General features: G+C 43.6%; 1 long non-coding RNA gene across 1 annotated transcript in view; it reads right to left on the reverse strand.

Moving 5' to 3' along the window:
- Window positions 1-18444, reverse strand: part of LOC146766692 (uncharacterized) — a 22704-nt gene that overhangs the window by 1790 nt on the left and 2470 nt on the right. Inside the window, exons 2-4 of the long non-coding RNA XR_014957252.1 lie at window positions 7433-16905; window positions 5959-6093; window positions 5293-5431 (exon numbers count right to left, since the gene is read on the reverse strand). This is a non-coding gene — a long non-coding RNA (uncharacterized LOC146766692). The remainder of the gene's footprint in view (window positions 1-5292; window positions 5432-5958; window positions 6094-7432; window positions 16906-18444) is intronic.

Consider the following 18444-nt stretch of genomic DNA (forward strand, 5'->3'; position numbering starts at 1 on the left):
AACACCTCACAACCATTCCATCCCAGGAATACCCCATCCCTGAAGTGTCCAAGGCCAGGTTGGACTTGGCTTTGAGAAACCTGACAGAATGCCCCTGCCCATGGCAGAGGGTGGAACGAGATGAGTTTTAACCCAGATGTTCTGTGGTTCCTCAGCATGATTCACTCAGCCCTTGGCAGGCTGTGGGGGTGTTTTTCAGGTGATCTGGCTGTTAGTTCAGACCCTGGGACTCGCTGGGGTGTGTGCAGTGACCCGGGTTCGCTGCAGCTGCCCGAGCATGTCTGCAGGGCCGGAAGGGCGAGGGAGTGCACCCAAGGGAAATCCTTGCTCTGTGCCCAGGGCATGGCCATGCCCATGCAGAGCTGGGTTTTCAGGGCTGTCTCCATTCCTGCTCAGATGTCTGTGTCAGTGAGGGCTGCATGGAGGCATAAGCAGCATCTCCAAAACCCTACAGAGAGCTGTGAGTTCCCCTGGAAATGGTGCAGGGTAATACCTGAAGAAGTGGGGCTATTTCTGCCCTTGTGCTGTGGTATCTCCACTCTTTTAACGGTGCAAAAGGCAACTCACTGTAAGAAAAAAAGGTAATTTTTACAGCCCTTGTACACCCTGCTCCCGATGCTGGGAGGAGATGACCTTTCCAAGAGCCCCACTGGCAAAGCAGCCCTGACGCTCTGCTCTGGGCTAGTGGGAGCCAGGGTTCCATGGCACAGCCAGCAGCTGGGGTTGGGTTATTTGAGTTAAAATTTGAATTATTTGAGGTTATTGGGCTACCAGATGAGTTACCTTTGGTGATTTTCACACCAGCCACATGCTCCATGCTGCCTCAGCAGCCATCGCAGTCTCTGCCACAAACGTGCTGTGGGTTAGGGAGCACTGCAGAGCCAGAACAGCTCAGCAAAGCAGCAGTGCACATTTAGTGTGACTCTATCTATTTATAAGAGGTTTTTTCCTCCCCAAAAACTCCTATGCTGAGGAGCATGAAAAGGCAGGAGGCAGACATGCCTCCTCATCTCCCTGTGCAGCTGGAGAGGCTCAGCCTGAGGGGTCAGGGCCTGCACCCAGAGCTGGGGCTCCAAAAACCCCTGAAAAAAAAAATCCTGAAAAAAAAAACCTCCAAAACTCCCAATTTCCTTTTGCATTCCTATTTTACATCACCAGTTCCCCTGCACAAGTGCAACAGAACTCCCCAGCTTTTCCAAATACCATACCATTGCAAATCCTGGTTTTGGTGGTCTGTGTGGACAGTCAAGGGAGGGAGGATGCCCCTTGTTATTTTACAGTCACAGCAATGCCCTGAAGGCACAGTCTCAGCCTGATTTGAGCACAAAGGATCAACTTTGTTTTAGTTGTTTAGTTCAGGTCCTGTATGATCTGCTGAAATACCAAGTGGTTAATCAGAGATCAGCTATTGCACATTTGTATTTCATGTTCAACCCCAGAGTGGTGGCCTACTGACAGGACATCTGGAATGCAAGGAGTCTCTTTGGACACAGACACAGATTTAACTGCGTGTTGGCCAACTCCACAGAAGAATTATGAAAAATCAAAAACGGGTACAAATGTGAGAAAAAGCTGTGGAATTACATGTCTCACCATGAGTGACATGGTGAGGCTGGTGAAATAGAGCTTTCAGCCTGAGCCAATGTATATTTTTCAGCACACTCTCAGATACTACTGGCTATAAATTATACTTGTGCATATGTATATATACACACACACATATACATTTAAATTGTCATAGTACAAACCTAGAACCACTTAATTAAGGATTATAGGCTGGCTCTAGATTTATAATAGTCCTTTTAGGCTAAAATGATGATACTCGCATGAATTTGGACTCAGGCCTTTTATTTTTTAAGTGTTATCATCTTGGCCTCTTGGGCTGATAATTTTCTCACTTGAATTTCCAAGAAAGTATCCAAGTTTAAGCAAGATCTGAACAAGTCTTCTGAGCTGTCACCTTGGGCATATTCATACATTTACTTCATCAGCCACTTATGCAATCTCTTTGGGCCTTCACTCCAAAATGCAAATCCCAGTTCTAACTTACTCTTTAGTAAGTTTGAATTTCTCACTTTGAAATGCAGCTTTAGCTTGAGTAATGTTTATTCTTACATGCCAGCTCTCCTGCTCACACCAGTATCTCCTGAGGTGTAAAAAGCTGTTTGCATGTTAATGCAGCAGAGCCAACACAGCTGGGTGCTCTTTCCCCTAAAACTTCCTCAACAGGCTGCAGTGGGTTAAGGGCAGCAGAGTTAACTCAGCACCTCTTTGTCCCAGCTGACAGCAGTCACCACACTGTTCTTGCAAACATCCAACTACTCCCCTTGACCCAGACTCAGTTCCCAAAGCTGGAGTTGGGAGCAAAACCAACTATCTTTCCACTTCCAAATCAATCAGGGCACAGGAATCGTTAAAAGCTAATCTGTGCCAAGACCCATAATGAAATGCTGAAGTCATTTATTTTTCAGATAAGTAACAAAGAGAAGGTGAATTTCCTGTTAATACTTCATCCTTGCCCAAGGGCTGTCTCAAGAACCAGGGGATCTTTTCTGTGTGGGAAGGAGGGAATGAAGAGTTTAAAAAGCAACCAAGCCAGCAAGGGTGGAAGATCAGTTGAGTTAAACTTTTGTGCCTCCACCAGGTCCTGGGGGCAGAAGCTCTGCCCTGGGCAGGGGTGGCTGTTGGATCCAGGTTGGGCAGGGAAATTCCACCCCTTGGCCTGGACATGGGCCAGCTTTTCAGACACCATCAAGGCTAAACAATGGAGGCATTTCCTTGTTATTATTAGGGCTGCAGGAAGAGATTGTGAATTTAGTCAGAGATGATTTAGCAGCCTGGGGAGCCCCTTTGGTGCTGGGATTCAGTAACCCCTGAGGGGTTGCACCAATCCATACGATCTCTGTCTCCTGTGCAAGGCATTGCAGAATGCAGAGGTTCACCACAGTGGCAGCAGTGTTTATTCAGGCAAGGATTTTAGGACACAAACACAGCAGCAGCCAGTGGGCTGGCACCAGGACTGGCACTGGCTCTAACTGAGCTGGTTTGCTCTTTTCTTCCCTGACGAGGCTCCTACAACACCAAGCTGCTGCAGGTTTGGGAGCCTGGAGAGTCCTCTGAAAATATTACACTTCTCACAGCTGAGAAGACTTAGCTATTTATTAAGGAAGAATTTAGATGACTGACATATTGTCATTTTAGGACCTTAGCAACAGTCTGCTGAACCCAACAGAGAGACTGACATTGTCCTGAGGAACTCTGGGACCAGAGTTGACAGAGAGGGAACCCCAAGAGCCCAACAGCAGGAGCTGCTGCCCCAGCCAGAGCTGTGTCAGTGAGGTTTGAATAGGGATACACCTAACCCAGAAAACTTTTGCCCACATTATTGTAGCTGCTTCACCTAATGTGCTGGTGAAGGAACCCCTCACACCAGAGCAAGAAGAGCAGTGACTGGCACAAACAAACAGGGAATTTAAGTGGGAGTTTACCTTACTTTTCTGAATAGGCAAACTGAACACACTAAGTTAAGGTCAAAACTTTTAGAGCCGGTACTTTCCACAGTATCTATAAAATACTTAGCCAAGGAGGGAAAAACACTGCTGATTATCTGCTCCACCCCTCCACTCAACTTGTTTCCCTTTCCCTGTAATGTTTGAAAACAAATGAGCCAGTGTGATTTCACCAGAGTGCTTCAAATATTAAACAATCTGCTGCTCACAGCTAATAAGGAAGGAGCCTGGCCAAAAAACCCTGCCTGTTTGTTGACAGCCCTGCCCTCGTGGAGCCAGGAGGTAGCAGCACTGAACAGAAATCTTGAGAAATGTTGGGAAATGTTGGGAATTGTGCAAACCAGGACCGTTCTGACCTTTAGTAAAACCTTGTTGGAGGTATCCAGAACTCACCTGCCAAAACCAAATCCCTTACAACTGAGGAAAAGACTACTTTAATGCACTTTGAAATATCCCATGATTCTGAGGTTTTGTTTGCCTTGGGTGTAGAGAGTTTCAGTTCTGTTTTCTCTCTGGTCTACCTTGAGCAGTAATCATGAAATTAAACAAGTCCAGCTGGGCAAGGTTGCCTGGTTTATACACTCTTTTACAGCCTTTATCAGGACTAACAAGAAATTATGAAATGTTGCAAACAGCACACAGCCAGAGGTATCTTGCTCCTGGCATTGCATTCTTTAAAAAACTGTTCTTCCACGAAATGCCTGTAATTTCAGCCTTTTTTCATAGCTGGGATTTAATGTCTCAGGTATTTAGTATGTTTGCATGCAGCACAGCATGCAGGGCTGGAAATGCAGACCCTGGGTAAAAGAAAATGTCTCCTTTCTCCAGCCTGGTCTGTTTTAACTCTGCAGAGGTGCCAGCCTGTCTGTGCTCCATCACCTCACTGGAGACACGTCATGCAGACATGTCACCACTCCGTTGGACTTGTCCAGATTTGTCTTTCTTTCTCATGCTGTTAGATTTGTCTTTCTTTCTCGTCCTGTTATTTCTCCTGCCCTTGTTTCTTTAGGCATTTGTTTTCTTTGGAAGTACTTTCATGGTGGCAGCCACAGGTGAAGAGGAGGTTCAAACTGAGGGTGACAGGGATTTCTCTGAGGTCTTTGCAATAAAGTCTTGCAATGGTGTGTTCCTACTAGATGTTAAAGAGGTATGTATTTAAAGTGTTTTGTGAACTATTTATATGACTAATAATCTCACCATAAAGAAGGCCATAAGTGAATTGAGAGGCACAAGTATAAGGCATTTGTGGATTCTCAGTCTCACTGATAAAGCAAATAATCTGGGTTTGCACTGTTAATACCATTTCAGGCTTTCTTATCAGAAACCTTTTTCCCCCAGAATATTTTCACAGGGAAAGAACTACAGAAATGTCAGTGCTATGCTCAGCAGCAGTGCTTTCCAACTTGCAAAGAATTTTGCTTTTCTTTGGTCACGTATTTTAATTTGGGAATGAAGAATGAGGGACATTTGCACTCTCAGTACTTAGGTTTGGTCCTTGCAAGATATCACCAGTGTGACTCTCAAGCCCATGCTCCCTGCTGAGGTGTGTAGGGAGGAAGGATCCAGATGCCCACATCCCATCTGAGCTGCCTCTCTCTGCTTTTCACCACAGACCAACTTTGTTTATGTGAAATGTAGTGTTTACATAACAATTTGAGTTTACACACAAATATTTTCCATGGTGCAGCAAGCCAAACACATTACCTAACAACATTGTTCAGCAAATATTTTGAAGCCTGAAAAATATTTGCTCATTTCGAGTTTAAGTTTAGACCATACTCACCAGGAAAAGTCAGGTGAGGCTTTTCAGCATGGTGACATCTTCCTTTTTTCTCTTACACAAACAGGAATGCTCATTCCAATTAATGCAGTCTTTGGAGAAAAATAAAATCTGTATGTGAAATCTAATAGCACAGGTAGATCTGCAGGAATTAACAACATGAAGGAGAACATTGTCAAGCATGTAATGATATTTTTTTGTATGTCTGCTACAGCTAATGCTTTTAATTGTATTTTTCACTTTAATTCTAGTAGCCAAAGGCACGATACACAAGGCAAATAAATGACAGGACCATTGGCATGTCCAAGTGCTTCTTCTCCATGTAAATAAGGCAGACAGCAAATATGAGTTGAGAAAGGAGATCGCTGTGTTGCAGCTTAATTCACTCCAGATTTCATCAAAATCAATTTTACACTGCAGGATGGAAAAACAGGTCTGGGAAATGCATTGGAAATGTCAGGAGGGAAGGGAGCCAAGGAATCTCCCTCCCACGTTAACGTTTCACACAAGTGTGAGAAAGCTTTGTCAGCAGAGGGATGCGGAGAAAACAGAGCAAGACTGCTGGGTGCAGCTCTCCATTCCCTGCGTGCCTGAGGAGCTTTACTCAGAGATTCTTCTGTGACTACAATCGGTGAAAGGCTTTTGAAACAGAAAGGCATTCCTACCAACCTGACTGCAGCAACAGATTCAATTATCCCTGCCAGCTGGGTTTTTTCAAGACATCAGCCCTGCAAGCACAGTGGAGGTGAACTATCTCAGCGCTTCCATCGCTGCTGCTCAGCTTGTTCTAATGTACCCAGGGAGCTGCAAAGAAATGATTTTGACTGTAAGCCCTTGAGGGCTAAGATTATCTCTATAGGCTTAGACAAATACACAAACACATTACCAGAGCTTTGTTTTTAAGTCCATCAGAGCTGAAAGGTGAAATACATAAAAAGACAAGTACTTTTCCTTGACTTGAAGGTTTTCTCCTGTTTCATCTACAAGTCCAGCCAGAGTAAATAACTTCTAAACTGCAAATAGTCATTAAACTTAAAACTCAAGGAACCCTTGGCAACACTTCACCTGTTTTTTTAAAGCATTTTTTACTAACTATAAAGGAAAGCATGTCTGTATTTGGCTTCTTCACAGATTATTTGGCCATCTAACCCTGCAGTGATACAGTTGATCACATCCAGTTTTGGAAAACCACACTGTGTTGAGAAGAGTATTTCCAGGCTGTGAGCCATAAAATGAGCCTGTTCCTGCTGCAGTTCATGAGGCTTTTGCTGTGAATTGTAACGAGGGCAGGCCCACATCCCATGCAAGGTCCCAAAGACACTCACATATATTTCATACCAAAAACCATCAGCTGTGAAAACAAAACATTTGGTGGAACTCCAGTCAGGGAGCAAACTGCCAAAAGAAATTATTCTCTGCTTACATGGAGCTGTTTGCATTTCTTGTTTTGCTCCATGGGCTGGCCCAGGGCAGGACAGGTGAGTGCAGCTGGGAGGCAGTGGGACAAAGCTGAGTGACAGAACAGACCCTTTGCAGAATCCACAAGCCACTTATTGGCTTTGCTGCAGGAAAAGGTTGCACCCTAACATTGCAGTGCTTGTTCCAATAGACCCCTCACTGTATTCCTGAAGGGCATGACATTTTCCCCCAATAATCCCATTAGCTGGGTGAGTTCCCAGCATAATTTATGCCTCTGGGAATCTTGCAGGGATCACTCCTGTCCCTGATATCTCAGGGGTGAGCTCTGTGGTGACTTCATCACCTGCACATTTACAATTTTCAGCTCAGGTCAGTGTCACACCAAGCACTTATTTACAGTCAAAAAGGAGGTGTTAGAAGGGATGGAAGGCAGATGTGTTTATCCAGTACCAGTGATTTCATAACAAGAAAGTCATAGCAAGTCATGACTGGATTATCTCAGCTGCCAGCAGCACAGCCCAAGCTGAATTCCCTCCACTCAGCATGCTCACAGCACTGAACTGAGCCACAGCAAGGCTAAACTGCCATGTCTAGGAGAAATGCTTCAGAAACATATTACATATATATGTGTATGTATATATATGTGTGTATATATATGTATATATATATATATAATTTTTTTTTTCCTTTTGAAAACTGGATTTCAAAAGTAGATATCACATACCTTAAAAACATTTGTGCTCCTTGGGGCACGAAGGTTCAGTCTGTGCAGTCTGGGAAAACATTCAGCTCCATGATATAACCACTGGCTGACCTTTTTGCTGCTGCTGCCTGTGTCAGGATAAAGTACAAATCCTTCTGCAGCTACACAGATCTGTCAGCATTGATAGTGCTGGGTGAACAAGTAGTGTCTTAATCTGAGCACAACCTAAAGCCTTTCTATTTACTTCAGATAAAGCTTCCTGCACCTCAACATTTCTGCTTAGAAGATAAATATCTTGTCTAGCATCACCCAACTCTTACACCCCGTTTACTTCCTCTTACAAGACTTTTACACTCAGCTGTAACAGCTGAGACTCCACCAAAATGCAGAAATTAGGTGAGAAACTTTGGAAGCCAGGTTGGATATTACACCTTCTACCAACATAAAACTGAGAAAAAGAAAGAGGTGAATACAAGATGTTTTACAAGAACTGCAAATTTTCCAGGTCAGTGTAAATACACATTAAATATACATCAAACCTCTGCTGCAGGCTGTCAGAAACAGCAAAGTAACCTGACAAGAATTTTGGAGAGCTATATGCTTTCCAAACTGTGAACAGTATTTGCTTGGAAAATGAACATTCTCCACATTAAGAAAGTGTAGTAGCATGTGTTATACAGGTAAAACACATATTTGTCTCAACTACAGCAGAAGTTCATCTGGGGATGAATGTCATCAGAGAATTTAAAGCACAATAAATCAAAGGTTTGCTAATTGCACCAAACCAGGATTACCATCCACCTGGAGGAATTAGATCTGTAATATATACATATATTTGAATGTCTGTGTGCAGGCTTAGGTAGGAGTGTGCACAGAATAGAATAGACCTCTACATCCATACAGATATGGAGACTGCAGCTCTGGAGCAGCATCATGTTCAAGGATTATCTGATTAGTGGGGTTTTTAAACAGTCTGCTTCTCATTACATTCCTTCCCTGTGAAAAGAAAGCAGAGGTTTGTCCATGCCTCAATAATTCAGTCTGAAAAGACAATTCCCACAAAGTGCTCTTCAGGCATGAATTCTTCACAATCCTTCTGTGGGGGATTGGGTTCTGGGATTTCTCCCACCTGATGGTCTCTTTGAAGAGAGGGACACAGCGTGGAAGAAAAGCTGAATAATGTGCCTAAAGTCAGAGGAGAAACCTGACAAAGAGGCCAGCCTAGCTCTCAGGAGCTCTGAGCTGCCAGTTCTCCCCTTGAGTCACATCTCCATCAGTTCGATGCAGTCTACAGAAACACCTCCTCAGAAACAGGTGAATAATCAAGCACAGAATCACAAATGTTTACTTCTTAAAAAAAAAAAAAAAAGTTAGGTTTCCATCCCTTAAAACCCCAGTAAGAAGTTCAGAGCTCAGAAAAACCCAAAAGCAAGGCCAAGGAACACCAGATGTGTTCTCTTCAGACCTGCGGGGACATGTCAGCCTGTGGTGCTGAGGAGAGCGCAGCCATTCAGCCTTCAGCCAAACTTCCCAAGAAATCATGATGTCAGAGGGAATTTTTTTCCCTCTCCATGCACTCCATCATGAGCAGTGACAAGAGCTCAGGGCCTGTGGAGGCTGTTACAACAGGGCTGGCTCTAAGGAGGGCCATGAACAGAACCAATAACTCACAAATTTCTATCTAGTGGGACACGGGCGAGCACCAGCAGCTGCAGGTCACACTGCAGACACATTCCCCAGTTGTTGCATTCTTGCAAGTCATGACTAAACTTAGAGCATCACTGAACTGCTTTGTTCACGTGAAAATCTGGAGTTAAAATCACTATGTGACCTCAAGGAGCATACACAGCCTAAACCAGACCCACAGGAAGTCAGGATTACAAACAAGGAATGCAACCTACCCTTCAGGCCCCTCTTTTGATTTGCAAAGTGCAAATGAAGCACAAGTCATTGGTTTTTTCCTACAAATCTTGCCTCTGGAACATTTTTATAAATTTGGGGAATTTCCTGTATTGCATTTTAAGAACCATACTCTGGAGACCCTGGCAGTCAGCTGGCTGCAATATTGCCTCTCTCTGATTGAAGGGGAGACTTGCAAGAGGAGGAGAGAGAGAGTTTATTAAACCTATTTTGATGTGCAACAGGTTCTTTTCTGAGTAAGGCAATGATGGCTCTGTGAATCAATGCCTCTGACCTTCAAAAAGATTCAGTGTTGAAGAAAACTTCTAACACAAAGAAACTTAAAATCTAAAGCTCAGTAGTTGCATCCAGCTTCTCTGAGTTATTTTTCCTTGTGACAGACCCAGCATCAGAATTCCCAAAGGCACCAGAATCAACCTGATTCCTGCAAGCCTGGTGCTGTTCTTGTTCTTTCGGCAACGTTGTTTTTAATGCTGGGAAACAGAGACCAGCCTCAGGGACATATTTAGCAGGGAGGGAGCATTGCTGATCCAAAGTCAGACTTGAATCTGGGCTGGCATCAGCACTGGTGCTATTGGGATGGGAGCCTGTTCCAACACAGCACTCAGTGGGGCAGGAAAGCTGGCACTGGCTTGTGGAGAGAAGGGGATTCCTGTGCCAGCTAAGGCAGATGCAGCATCAAAACCCACCTCAGGAGCTTCAATTCTGTAATACTGGGGCTTGGCTCAGCTCTTTCAAAACAAAAAAAGTGCCTCCTCAGCAGGCTGGAAGTGGTGCTTGGAAAGGGAGTTTGGACAAACCCTGTGTTCACATCTGCTTTTCTTTGTGGACTACAGAAGATAGAACTATCAAAGCTAGAAAAATAGAAATATGAAAGATACATTGCAGTAGGACCCACATGATGAACTTTAAAGTACTTATAGTGTAGCTAAAGCTGATAGATTAGGAAACACTTATAGTGTATCGTAATTAAGAAATAGCTTCTGATTGTGATAGCATGAATTATAACATCTGTATTGTCTCACCCTTCTCATAAGACTAAAAATAGAATAAAAGTTTTTTAAACTCCTCTCAATTATCCCATCTCTAAGTAAAACAAACAAACAAACAAACAAAAAAAAATCCAGGATTTCTTCATACCAAAAAATCTCCTCCTGCCAGCTTCCATCTCCTGCTGCCTCAGCCCTCCCCCAGACCTCAGCCCTACCCCTGACTAACTCAGATAATGCTGAATTCTTTGTGGGAATCTTCAAAGGGCTTTAATGCTTTGTCCTGCTAATGATTTGCAAGCATATTATCACAGCAATCTCTGCTATCCCCATGCAGCTATTGTGCTCCCTGGAGAATAAACGCCTGTGTAGCCATGCAAGGCAAGCACAAGAAAACAAACAGATTACTACTATAAATATTCAGGACATAATCTGATTTTCCATACCCGAACACAACCGTTTTCAGGACTGCCTGTAATTATTTCTGAAAGAATTTGATTCACTCTCAATGTGGCCACAGGTGGCAAATCTGAGCCTGCAGGAGGCATGGCAGCCTGGGGAGAGCTGCTGTGCATCTCCAGTTACAGCCTCTAGTGACCCCGAGACAATTTCTGAGCAAGGAAATAGGAAATGAACATAATAAATAGGCTATGTATGGGCTGTTAAAAATATTTCTAACTTCCTCCCTGTTTATATCTTGCAAGGACAACGAAGTTGCAGTTTCATAACCAAAAGGGCTAAAAAGGGTCTCACTAAATTAGCATCCCTTGTGGACACTTTATACGTTTTAAGTGATAGAAACTAAACAGCACCTCTTCCATGTGACAGAGGAGCAGTGGTGGTAAATGTTTCTTAAGATGGCACATTGAAGAAAAGAAAATAAAGTAGAGCTGAGCACTCTTTGGGTATTCGCTGCCAACAACTCTTGGGCAATCCTAATAGTCCCTCTGTCTGGACAGCACCTCACTGTCTTCTGCTATCCTGAATTTAAATAAAATCTGCATATCTATCAGCAATCAGCAGAACAGAAGCACTGGCAAACCGTGATGAGCTCTACAGCAGCCTCACTGCTCAAATAAAGATTGCAGTTTCACTCTCCATTCTCCTGTTTCAGGAGGTGGCAGTGAGTTCAAAGGTCTGATGTTAAAAATGCACATCTCAGGACATGCACAGCCAAGCCAAAGGTGCTTCCCCAGGTGCATTTTGAGCCTCCCTGAAGGATCTGTGCCCCCTGCATGAGGCAGATGTCCTTTACACAACTGGGTGCTGGCAGGGAGTGACAGCAGCACATTTTTTCCACCTGGGTGGGAAGCTGAGGTGGAAAGAGGTGTGTGAGGGGCTGACCTATTTTCCCAGCCTGTTCACTTACAGGCAGCTCAGGCCATAGCCTTGGATGGGATTTCTCACCCTTCCCTGCACCTCCTCACCTCTGAAGGAGGTCAGCAAAACCCTCCATGAGACCACACTGCAAACCTGTCTGGGGAACTGAATTTTTCTTTCAAAGGCGGTGAAAAGAAGTGGGAGCTGTAAATGGATATTGCCACTGGGGTGGCCAAACCACAGTTCGGGGGAGCTGCTGGTGTTTCTCTGGAGCTGTGTTTGCAGGGGCACAGGCTATCCTGGTCCCTGGAAATCACTGCAAGGTGTGGCTTGTAGCCACACAGAAACTGAAAGCATGGTCAGCAGGGGCTCTGTGGGCCTTAGAGGATGTTGCAGCTAAACATTAAGCTGCTTGGAACAAAGAAAAGGAAAACAAAACCAGTTATAATCTCACTGGAGGAAATAAACATTGTGTTTCTCATAAATAGTGTTTTTTCCCCAAAATGACTGTTTTGTAACAGGTAGAATTTTCCCTACTAATCTCTTTGACAGGAAAGTTTCAGCAGCCTGAAAAGCACTCATTAAAACTTTATGGCAGGGGTCATGAGAAAGCCATTCATCGACTCTTTTCCTTCAAACCATCAACTTAAAAGAAACCAGCGCCTGAAGATGAGCCAGCTCCAACCTCTGCACTGACAAAAACACTCAGGAATGGCTAAGGCTGATGCTGGCTGGGCAGCTGAGCCCTCCTCATGGCCAGGGAAGGGTGATCCTCAGCCTGGCGCTGGCTCCCACCTCTCCTTGCACTGGCCTGGCCTTGTGAGCTCTTCATTGACCCAGTCCTTGTTGCCAGCCCAGCAGAGAACTTCCCAGTGCTTTGTGGGAATAATGAGCTGAACTGGCTCTGATGAGCACCAGAGCTGATCCAAGGTAAGCAGCAAGACCACGGAGCCAGGAACAAGATGGGAAGAAGGCAGAAGTGGAGCTTTTTTCCTTTGAGAAGGGGTGAGCACACCTACCACCTCAGTGCATCTCCTAATCATCTCTCCCCATTTGTGCTTTGCCTGGATAGATGGGCATCATATCCTACCCAATTATCACATCCTGCTCCTGCCACTGACACCAGCAGAGGGGGAAAGTTATTTTTGTGAAGCCATATCATCATCTCCTGGTGTTTTCCTTTCACAGGACTGCATCTGCATCATTAAGGTCCATTTTTTAAAGTTAAGCCCTTGAGTCACACACCAGAACAATCTCTGTGCTGGGAATGGCTCTCTGCTGCCAATGTGATATTTCTTCTTTAGGTGATTAAGGACCTAATTGTCCCAAATATGTTACTGGACAGGAACCTTAGAGAAGACAAGGAGATAAAGTTCACCTGCCTTCAAAAGTCATAAAAAGGGACATATTCTTTTAAGCCAAGGCAAGTCCCTTGGTAATTATTTTAATTAAGTCAGTCATGGAGGTATTTTTACAATCTAACTGTGCTGAAGAACTATTTTAGTGGCTGATTGCAGTCATCAATTATTTTTCAAGTGCCCTTTGGTGATGATTCTTCCTAGTTATACAGAAATTACTTTTGCATTTATTATTTTAATGTAAACATTCAGTTTCAACAGTTCCAATTTTTTTCTTATCCCAAACCCCACAGATCCTTAACCATCTTAACCAGTATATACCCAAATCCCAGAATTATCCAGATTAAAGAAGTGCAAAATCTTACTCAGTCAGCTAATATTGGGATGAAACATAGACCTCAAGCTGTACTCCTGCATAAATATTTATGTCCATGTAGCTTTAATAGGGGCCCAAACATCTTCCCCAGCCTTCTCCGTGGCAATCTCTTGCACTGATTCTGCCAAAACATGTTTCCAGCACTCATCATTAAAAACTTTTGAAATTATTTTACTATTGCAAAATACTTTACAGGCAAGTCTGGATTACTATAATATCTGGGCTTATGTTTGAGCCCCCAGCACATACTTTTGCTCTATTTCCAGTCTTTCCACCTTCAACATAAAATCTGACTTTTTTTTCTTTTCCTTATTACATCTACAAATCTCTATAAACTTGAAAAAGGTCACCTGTATCAAGATGATGGCATCATATGGACATTTTCTTTGGCAGAAAAACTGTTTTAAGCATTTCCTTCTGTTCTTATCTGCCCTTATGCAGATTGTTGTGATTTTAGCTGTGTCCCTGTGGAGGTTTGGTGTTGCTGCAGTGAAAAAAATTCACAGAAAACCCAGAAGCAACACGAACCTTTTAAAAAGTGGGGGATTTACCCTTCCTCTGTGACCTCTGTGACCTGGCTCCTCTGCAGACGTGGGGACAGAGGGGATTTGCAAAGCTTCAGACCCACTGCAGGACCCTTGAGCTCACCCTTCATGCCATCTCTCCCTCCCTGGTCATGTCTCCTTTTCCCAGTTCAGAAACTGTGGCTACACCAAGGATGGTGCAGAATTTGAGGGGCTTGTGTTTCCAGCTGTAGAAAGACCCAGCAACCCTCAAAGCCCACCTGGAATCCCCATCCTAAGGGGAGGATTCCTGAATCCAGTGCACTTTGGTCTGAGGAGTCACCTGGAACAAAGAAGGATGATACTTTGATAAGCTTCAAAGCACCTTGGTGCAATCTCATTCCTTCCAAGTGTTGAAATCTTTTATTTTCAGATGGCTTTCATTTGCATTGCCTGAGCCACCTTTCTGGTTAATGAATTACTTAAAAATTCTGTGACCAGAGCACCACCGTTGTGGTGGTGTTCAGACAAATAAGAGTAATGAGTGAACAAAGTTGGAAACGAGTTGGGAACGTTTTGCCTGCTAAGATATGAAAAAGTCTCTAGGGTTTGTTTGGGGGAGTAGTCATGTATTAAGTTACATCTTAGGGCTAGCTAAAAATTAATGGAAAGAGACAAGTGGTTACTCAGAATGAGCAAATTGATTGCTGTGTAGCAATCACTAGCTCTTAAACCAGTGAGTTTTTTTTAAAGCAAATGTTATGTTCTCTACTTTAAGATTTTTTGCATTAGATATTTATTGTCAGGAGCTTTTTCCAACTTCCTTTCCAAGTAAATAAGGAAATCTGCTTCAAAGAGCCCAGGGAAGTGCTTGTTATACAAGTTTTGCTAATCAGTGTTAGCTTTAAGTTGAAAATCAGTGAGAAAAAGCAAAAAAATCTTGGTCCAAGAGTAAATATACTGCAGCTCGATGAAGTACACTGCATTTTGCTTTTAGTTAAATATTGTTATAGTTATAAATGTCTTTTTTCAGTTAAATATTACACAACTTTGGAGTAGGAATGATGAAACTGAAATGCATGCCTACCCAGGAGACTGCTTTGCTTTCTATTCTTCCTTGAGCTCTTTCTGTTTACTGAGTTTCAGTGCTGTACAAGCACAAGAAAACATCTTGCATCTAGCCAAATTTGCCATCTGTTATCAGTTCCATATCAATTCAGTCTCTGTTCTTGTAGCAAACTGGCCCAGAGCTGTTTCAATGCTCTCTTTGGCAGTAGCTATGGGAAATTTCTGCTCCCTGCCCTATAATCACCCATTTTCAGGACAGAAGGCAAATGCCTAATGACAGTTAGGTGTCAATGAAAATACCAGCTGGTCACCAAAGATGCAGATACACAAAATTCTAATATAATGCCTCCAATTGATATTTATACAGTACCTTTATAACATAAAGCTCGTGTATTGTTTATCACCACCCTGATGTGATTGGCATATTCACCACAGTGAAGGTTTCCTTCTAGTTTTGCTCCAATTAACTGATAACCAAGCAATCTCCACCAGGAATTCAAGTTCCTCCTGTCCTGCAGGGGTTCCACTGACTTGTGTTTCCCACTCACAAGCCTCTGGACAGCCTGAGTGGGAAACACTTGTGAGTGGGAAACACAAGTTTCCCATTTGTGTTACCTGTGTTAGAGCATTAACCCTGACTCACCTGGCTAGTCCCTGAGCCAGCCCCCCTGAATTCACAGCTGTCAATCTGAAAAGAACCACATTAAGGTGGTACAGATACTCCCACACTGAAGGATTTAAAAGTATTTCTTGTGTGAGAGTCACTGCATGCCACTCCCAGAAATTCCCTCCGCATCCCTCACTCAGGGTAAAATGGCCCCAGTATTCATGGCTGCATTCTCTTCTTCTTATTCTCTATTTTTTACACTAATCACAGAGATGGAAGACTGAGCAGAGGAGTTTTTCTGGCTACTGGCATGAAGCCTTTCAATAGACATAAATGAAACAGTAGAAGAATGTTTGTGTAGTAGTATGTAGAGTGAAATATGCAGCACTTGCTCAATCATCCAGGAGCTGGATCCACATCCTATAGATCAGAGTCCACGATGTTTCCCAGGGTCCTCAGAACAAAGCAGCCACCAGGCAGTCCCAAAGCTTCCCCAGCAGCAGGACACAGAGTAAATAAGCCCAGAAAGTGGACACACAGCAATGGGTATCAAGTTTTATGTCACAGTGATGCTTTTGTAGCTGCAGATGCAGACAAAGCTCTTCCCCACTGCCATTAGTGTGCTCTCATGGGGGCTGTGCTGATAGAAATGCAAAATCCAATCCACATAACCTCAACACAGATTAAACATGTTGTAGGTGAAACCAAACTATGACAGCAGGAAAGCAGATTCTTCTGGACATAACTGAGAACTTAATTCACTCCATGGTTTTTTCAATGGCAAGAGAAGACATAGCCCTGGTTTGCTGGGAAGAGGCTTCTTGGAAGCACAAATCATCCCCACCTGCTCCTCCCCAGTTCCTCTGCATCCACAGCATTTTGCTGCCAGCTGGGAGAGCCCATCTGAGAAGTGCCCTGGACGTGTTGCCAGCAGCACAGAGGACTGTGAATGGCAGATTCCCTCAGCAAGGAAACACAAATTTCCTTTATTTCTCTACCTATAGCCTTGTTACTGATTTTAATATGTCCCAGGAAGAATCTGTAACCCAGATGAAGATAGACAGGTATGTGACAGATGCTTTGCTGAGAAGAAGCCTCAAAAAAAATGTAATTTCTCTGCATACACAACTGGCACCCTAAAGAGAAATATTTGTCTTCCATTTTTAGTGGAGTTTAAAAGCACTTACCTATGGTAAAGAAAATCAAATTTCATGCTTCAAGGCTTAAGTTGATTGCATAGCAAGGCTTTGCTGTATGCCAGAGACAATTCTTCCTCTCTGAAATGTTGTGGAGGCAGATGGATGTGTTATGGACCTCTTCCCAGCTCCCTCCAGAGCTGAGATTGCAATGAACCTATTTCAACATTATCATTTTGTTAGTGTAACACAGAAAAAGACTTGAAAGCATCTATAAATATTCCCTTTGCTCCCCTAGCCAGGGAGCATCATCTATGCTTCACACAAGACTGGTTGTGTCACAAGGGAACAGCCACAAGGCCAGGTCCAGCTTTGGAATCTGCAGTTGAAAGAGTTGCTGCTACTTCAGGGATCTCTGGGGAATACAGGAAAGCAGAGCCATGTGTCCTTGCAATGAATATATATGTTGTTGCAATGATAAAGTCCTTTCCATTATTCCAAAATGACATATTCAGAAACTTTTCTTTAACCAAAACCCGTCACTCTAAGACAAACAGAATTGTTGAAATGTGAGACCTTTCTGTCAAACAGAAACCTCTGTTGTGGTATTACATATCATAGTTAAAGCAATGACACAGAATTGATTTATGTTAAAAAAATCCCACTGTGGGAAGGAATTTTGAGTCAGGGCACCTTGGTGAAACCAGCTGTATTCATTCAGTGGGTAACACGTGGGTGCTTTCCTGGGATGTGCCTCATGACAATATCTGGTGCTTGAAAGTGAAAGAAGTTCTAGTGTTAGGACAAGTGGGAATGGCTTCAGATTCAAAGAGGACAGAATTAGATGGGATATTGGGAAGAGATTCTTCCCTGTGAGGGTGATGAGGCCCTGGCACAGAGTGCCCACATCACTGGGAGTGTCCAAGGACAGGATGGATAGGGCTTTGTAACAACCTGGGGTAGTGGAAGGTGTCCCTGCCCATGGCAGGGGTTGGAACTGAATGAGCTTTATGGTCCCTTCCAACCCAAACCATTCAGTGATTTTATGATAGTAAATGTCTCAAAGAGAGATTTCATAATGAGCACACAGAAGGGACAATGTACTTTTGCAAGTGCCCCTATATAACTGACTAAAGTTAAGAACCAACCTAAAATAGACACAGTATATTAACAGGCAAAAGGTATTTATTTTTAGTTAAGTATTTTCTTAACCAAAATGGAGAGATCCAAAGTTAGATCTGGAATACTGTTTCTACAGCATTTTTGGACATGATTGTGGCATGTCCATCCAAGATAGTGCCTGCTCTTTTTATCAAATCCACTGCTTGGGAAATTAAAAGAGAGATGTCAGGACTGGCTAATTTAATTCACAGGTATGTTTTGGGCCAGCCAAACAATTGCAGTTGTTTGTGTAACGCCACAGGCCAAAGGCTATTGCACTGATAAATAGATCCTGATCCCCTGACAGTACAAATCAGCATGAACTCATGGATTTGAGATGGTTTACAAGTGACAGTAAAAGATGAGGTCGGAATTTGGCACAGGGACCATGAAGGAATAAGCAAACCACAGGAGCCAGATGTGATCTGTCCAGCACATGTGCAGGGCTCAGGAGCACACTGCAAGGTTAACCCTGTGCTGCCTGCCTAACTGGGGGGCTTGGCAGGCTGAGGCTGTTCATGAGCTGTGCCCTGAAGCTGAGCGTGGCACTGCCCCAGAGATGAACTGGGAGGCTGCAGAGGTGGGAAGGAACTTC

This window comes from Lonchura striata, chromosome 9 (genome assembly GCF_050655825.1).
Source record: "Lonchura striata isolate lonStrDom1 chromosome 9, ASM5065582v1, whole genome shotgun sequence".
Classification (NCBI taxonomy): domain Eukaryota; kingdom Metazoa; phylum Chordata; class Aves; order Passeriformes; family Estrildidae; genus Lonchura; species Lonchura striata.